Here is a 6,866-nt window from a genome sequence, read left to right as displayed (position 1 = left end):
GTAGTAACATCTACAAGCAATATGAATGCTCCTGAGCTAAATTTCAACTGTCCCAGATTAGGGTATGAATACTTATGCAATGGAATCTTTTAAGTTTTTTGTTTTTAATACATTTGTAAAGATGTTAAAAAAAAAAACATTTTTTTTGCTTTGCCATTATGCTGTATAGCATTTAGATTGATGTGGGGGAAAAAGTAATTTAAAACAGTTTACATAAGGCAACTGAGAAAAAAAAAGAGAAAAAAAATCAGAATTGTGAGTTTATATCATGCAATTATAAGGAAAAAAAGTCAGAATTGTCAAATTGCACATTTTATCTCACAATTCTGACTTTATAACTCACAATTCTGACTTTATAACTCGCAATTTTGAGTTTATATCACGCAATTCTGAGAAAAAAGTCAGAATTGTGGGTTTATATCTTGCAATTTTGACTTTATAACTCGCGGTTAAAAGTTTATATCACACGCAATTTGGAGAAAACTGATCAGAATTGTGAGATAAAAAGTCGTAATAACCTTTTTTTGTGTGGTGGAAACAGGCTTCCTTACAATACAGATTTAAATGATCAATTAAAAAGAAAAAAATTATACAATTCTGTTTAGTAAATTTACTGAAAAGTAATTAATAATTAAAAAATGAAAGTACGGAAGTAATGTACTGTAAAAGTATATTAATGTTTTCTAACTTGCATTTTCTTTACAATTAAATGAAATGCATTATAGTTGAATGCAATTTAACTTGAGTAAAAAGTAAAACTTCAAAGTAAAACCTTTAATAATTTTACATTATCACAAGGTGCAATTTTAAAAGTATACCTAAGTATTTAAAAAAGTAATGAAAGTGAACTTTCCTTATTTAGTACACTTACTGTAAGTGGCTTTTGTTCCATTATTATTATCTGGAAATATTTTTTTTTTTTTTTTTTTTTTTTTAAGTATGCAGTCAAGCCCGAAATTATTAATACCCCTGGTAAATTCTGTCTTAAAGTTACTTTTACTTAACCAGCAAGTTTTTTTTTGACCGGAAATGACACAGGCTTCTCCCAAAAGATAATAAGGTGACGTACAAGTTTTTTCCATCATTGTGGAAAAAAATATTTCTCAGCTTTTATTTACATTTGAACAAAAAGTGGCATGTCCAAAATTATTCATACCCTTTGCAAACTGTCACAGTCTATGGGAAAATCCAAAGTTCTATACCATTCCAAATAGTCCAAGCTGTTCTAAAGCATCCTGATTACCCTGATTCATTGGGAACAGCTGTTTTAATCAACTCAACAGGTGAAAAACAGAAGCTGTCTGCTGTTGGTCTGTGGACAGTCATGGCTAAGACAAAGGAGCTCAGTGAGGACCTACAGCTGTGTATTGTGGCTGCTCACTAGTCAGGAAAGGGCTATAAGACCATATCTAAATGTTTTGAAGTTCCAGTGGCTACAGTGCAAAGTATTATTAAAAAATACAAGACATTCCGCACTGTGAAAAATCTGTCAGACACCTGTGTCAGTGACACCTGTGCTGGCCAGGAGGATAGTGAGAGAGGTAAAAAAGAATCCAAGGATCACCACCAAGGCCATCCTGATGAATCTGGGCTCTGCTGGTGGCAACATCTCAAGGCAGACAATCCAACAGACACTGCACACCGCTGGGTTCCACAGACGCAGACCAAGGAGGACACCACTTCTCCAGATAAGGCGCACAAAAGCCCACTTGGCCTTTGCAAATGCTCATCTGGACAAAGAAGAAGACTTCTGGTCTTCTGTTTTATGGTCAGATGAAACAAAAATTGAATTGTTTGGCCACAGTGATGTAGCCTTCATTTGGCATAAAAAAGGAGAAGCCTTCAACCCTAAGAACACCATCCCCACTGTCAAACATGGTGGTGGGAACCTAATGTTTTGGTGGTGTTTTTCAGCCGGTGGACCAGGGAACCTAATCACAGTAAACAGCACCATGAAAAAGGAGCAATACATCAAAATTCTCAACAACAACATCAGGCAGTCTGCAGAGAAACTTGACCTTGGGCACCAGTAAACATTTCAGCATGACAACGACCCAAAACACACAGCAAAAGTGGTGAAGAAATGGTTAGCAGACAAAAACATTAACGTTTTGCAGTGGCCCAGCCAGAGTCCTGACTTAAATCCAATTGAGAATCTGTGGAGGAGCTAAAGATCAGGGTGATGGCAAGAAGACCCTCCAACCTGAAAGAGTTGGAGCTCATTGCTAAAGATGAATGGGCAAAAACACCAGTGGAGACATGCAAAAAGCTGGTCAGCAATTATTGGAAGCTTTAAATTGCTGTAATAGCCAATAAAGGCTTTTCTGTTGATTATTGAAAAGGGTATGAATAATTTTGGACATGCCACTTTTTGTTCAAATGAAGCTGAGAAATATTTTTTTCCACAATGATGCCTTGTGTACATTGTCTTATTATTTTTTGGGAGAAGTCTGTGTCATTTCCGGTCAAAAAAAAAAAAAACTTGCTGGTTGAATAAAAGTAACTTTAAGTTAGAATTTGCCAGGGGTATGAATCATTTCGGGCTTGACTGTATATGATTTTAAGATTTAAGTAGTTAGAAGTACACTATAAGAGCACATTGAGTGCAACTAAACAATTATTTTTCAAAGGGCAGTGTTTGTGAGTAGGCTAATATATATTGATTGTGCTCATTAGGGTATCATGTTAGCTTAGCAGCGTGCTAATATCAAACTGTGCTGAATTTAACTCTGTTAGCAGGTGTTAGTCAAGTCTCTCTTGCATTTCACACGAGCAGCGCTATTTTTATTAGGTGTGGACTTGCTGACAGCTCACTAGCTTTAGGAACAGAGCTAAACAACCTCGTAAGTGTTTGATTTAGAACACTCTATAGGCAGCAACACAAATAGTTCTCGAAGTGCGAATAAAGTCACGGTTGATTTCAAACTCGCTAACACTACAATAAGCGTAGTACACAAAAATATTGGGTAAATCAATCCTGAACTTTCTACTTTTATATTTTCAGTATTTAATTAATAAAATGTGCATTTATATATTTAATGTTATTTTAAAGCAACTGCCAGATCTATAAAGGATTCTGACAGAGTTTGGCTACAACAAGGCTTTCTGAGGAGGCAGCATAATTAAGTTGACCGTTTTTTTTTAAATAGTTTATTATTTATATAAAAAAATAAATTATACATGAAATGAAATCTTTCTTGCTTGCTTGAGAACATTAAATACATCAGTCTTTAGAGGCACAGAAAGGTTGTTTTACCGCGGGTCATATAGACACTCTCTCCTCCTGTGTTTTATGCTTGCGATACAGACATCCATTCTTCATTCAGACAGTTGCTTGGAGCAATCTGAGGTTAAATGCCTCGCTTGATGGCACAATTTTTGATATGTCAGTGCCAAGACCTCAGCAGTTCTTTGCTTTTTGTGTTGGTGGCCCAGATCTTCAACTATCATGCTATCATCCCACAGTGCACCATCAGTGATACTGTTACTACTATTAAAACACATCTACATAATGCTATTTCATCGTTTTAACTTCTGACAATGCCTCACTTTGGGTTACAAAAACTTCAACCAACAACTGTTAAATAATAGATCACTATAAATGATTCAAATGGCAGCACTTTGCTTAGTTTTAGTCCTTTAGATGTTGCCAGTAGCTGAAATCATTTATAAAAATACAGAATCATAGTTTTTCTGAGGACACGAAAACACGCAACTGATGTTGCATGAGGCATATAATCAGCATTAGATTCTGTTTTTGTTTTCACGCAATTCTGTGTTTCTCTCACAATTCTGAGTTTGTCTTGCAATTTTGACTTTTTTCCTCACAATTTTGACTTTGTATCTTACAATTTGATCTTTTTTTCTCACAATTCTGACTTTATATCTCTCAATTGTGACTATATCTTGTGATTTTCTTTTTTCTTTGCGATTTTGACTTTTTTCCTCACAATTTTGACTTTATATCTTGCAATTTTGTCTTTTTTTCTAGTAGTTCTGACTTTATTTCTCACAATTATGATGTTGTATCTTGCAATTTTGACTATATCTCACAATTTTGACTTTATATCTCACAATTCAGTCTTTTTTCTTGCAATTTTAACGTTATATCTCACAATTATGATGTTATATCTCGTAATTTTGACTTTATATCTCAGATTTTGGTCTTTTCTATTGCAATTCTGACTTATATATCTTAATATATCTTACAATTACCATGTTATATCTCGCAATTTTGACTTTATATCTCACAATTATGATGTAATATCTCAATTTAGAATTTATCTCACGATTTTGACTTGATATCTCACAATTCTGTCTTTTTTTTTGCAATTTTGACTTTATATCTTACAATTCTGTCTTTTTTTTGCAATTTTGACTTTATATCTTACAATTCTGTCTTTTTCTTGCAGTTCTTACTTTATTTCTCACAATTAGGATGTTATATCTTGCATTTTTGACTTTTTTTTTACAATTCTGTCTTTATTTGCAGTTTTGACTATATATCACAAATCTGTCTTTTTCTTGCAATTCTTACTTTATTTCTTACAATTATGTTGTTGTATCTTGCATTTTTGACTTTGTATCACACAGATCTGTCTTTTTTCCACAATTTTGACTTTATGTTTTGCAATTTTGACTTTATACTGTATCTTACAATTTGGTCTTTTTTCTTGCAATTCTTACTTTATTTCTCACAATTATGTTGTTATATCTTGCATTTTTGACTTTATATCTCACAATTCTGTCTTTTTATCACAATTCTGACTATGTTTTGCAATTTTGACTTTATATCATACAATTCTGTCTTTTTTTGCAATTTTGACTTTATAGCTCACAATTCCTACTTTTCTTAGAATTGTGATTTTATATCTCCAAATTCTGACTTTTTTGCATTTTTGACTTTATATCACACAAATCTGTCTTTTTTGGCGATTTTAACTGTATATCTCACAATTTGGTCTTTTTTCTTGCAATTCTTACTTTATTTCTCACAATTATAATGTTATATCTTGCAATTTTGACTTTATATCACACAATATGGTCTTTCTTCTTGCAATTCTTTATTTTTTTCACAGTTATGATGTTATATCTTGCATTTTTGACTGCACTGATCTGTCTTTTTTGGCAATTTCTCACAATAATGTTATATCTTGCAATGTTGACTTTATATCTTACAGTTTTGTCTTTTTTCTTGTAATTCTTAGTTGATTTCTCACAATTATGATGTTATATCTTGCATTTTTGACTTTATATCACACAATTTGGTCTTTCTTCTTGCAATTTTGACTTTATATCTTACAATTTGATCTTTTTTCTTGTAATTCTTACTTTATTTCTCACAATTATGATGTTATATCTTGCCATTTTGACTTTATATCTCATAATTCCTACTTTTCTTCTTAGAATTGTGATTTTATATGTCCCAATTCTTATTTTTTTTCTCACAATTATGTCTTTTTTCTTGCAGATTTGACTTTGTCTTGCAATTTTGACTTTATATCTCACAATTCCGTCTTTTATTTTTTTACAATTTTAACTTTATGTTTTGCAATTTCGATCTTATATCTCACAATTTGGTCTTTTTTCTTGCAATTCTTATTTTATTTCTCACAATTAAAGATGTTATATCTTGCAATTTTGACTTTATATCTCATAATTTGGTCTTTCTTCTTGAAATTTTTACTTTATTTCTCACAATAATGATATATCTTGCCATTTTGACTTTATATCTCACAATTTCTACTTTTCTTAGAATTGTGATTTTATATCTTTTATATCTGCCTTTTTTCCTCACAATGTTGTCTTATTTCTTGCATTTCTGAGAATTTGTCAAAATTCTGAGATATAAAGTCACAATTACCATTTTTTATTCTATGGTGGAAACAAGCTTCCATAGTTTAGCTTGTTTATATTCACTAATAAAATATGCACAAGCCATACAATGATTCATACGAGTCATTCAATAGAAGAATGCAATCATAAATATTGCATGTGTTTGCTGTGGCTGTATGCATTTGTGCATTTGTGCATGTGTTTATGTGTGTGTGAGAGAGAGGACTGGGAAATACAGTGTCTCTATGTTTGCCAGCGCGTGCGCGCGCGTGTGTGTGTGTGTGTGTGTGTGTGTGTGTGTGTGTGTGTGTGTGTGTGTGTGTGTGTGTGAGAGAGAGAGAGATCTTCCCTCAGGGCTCAGTGGATATCCTGACATCCTGCTGTTATCTCTATTCCCCCCTCTCTCTCCTTTTCTCTCTCTCCCTCTCTCTCTCTCTCTCTCTCTCTCTCTCTCTCTCTCTCATTCACGCGCTGAATGGGCTCACGACCGGGTTCCTGACCGCCGTTGCCACAGCGACCGTGTCAGACACATGCTACTTTCTCAATAATTACTCAACAAGGGAGAGGAGGTGAGTGGAGGGCTGGAGAAAAGAGGGAAAAAAGGCAGAGGAGCGGATGAGAGGGAAGGCACTGCGGGCCATGAACCATTTGCACAGAATGGATGATTAAAAGACAGATACGAAGGGAAAGAAGAGAGATGATGGGAGGAGAGGAAATGGAAATGACCCTGTGCGTGTCTCCAGATATTAATGTGCGCATGTATCACGTTAAATCACATTACACACATTGTGCACAGGTGGAGGAGCAGTTCATTTTTATTTTTTCATGCATCATTTTATCAGAAACATGTTTATGGTCTTATGCCTAGATTGTCTTGGAGGACCAAACCTTTTTTAAAAATGTAAAAGTAAATTAAACTTCGTTATTTTACATTTATTTAATATTCAAATAAAATCAAATTATATATATATATGTGACTATTAAACATAAATGAATATATGTAAAATAAAGTGTAATAAATAAAGTGTGTG

The sequence above is a fragment of the Garra rufa genome, chromosome 25 (genome assembly GCF_049309525.1).
Source record: "Garra rufa chromosome 25, GarRuf1.0, whole genome shotgun sequence".
In the NCBI taxonomy this organism is placed as follows: Eukaryota; Metazoa; Chordata; class Actinopteri; order Cypriniformes; family Cyprinidae; genus Garra; species Garra rufa.
Note: the sequence above shows the minus strand (reverse complement) of the source record.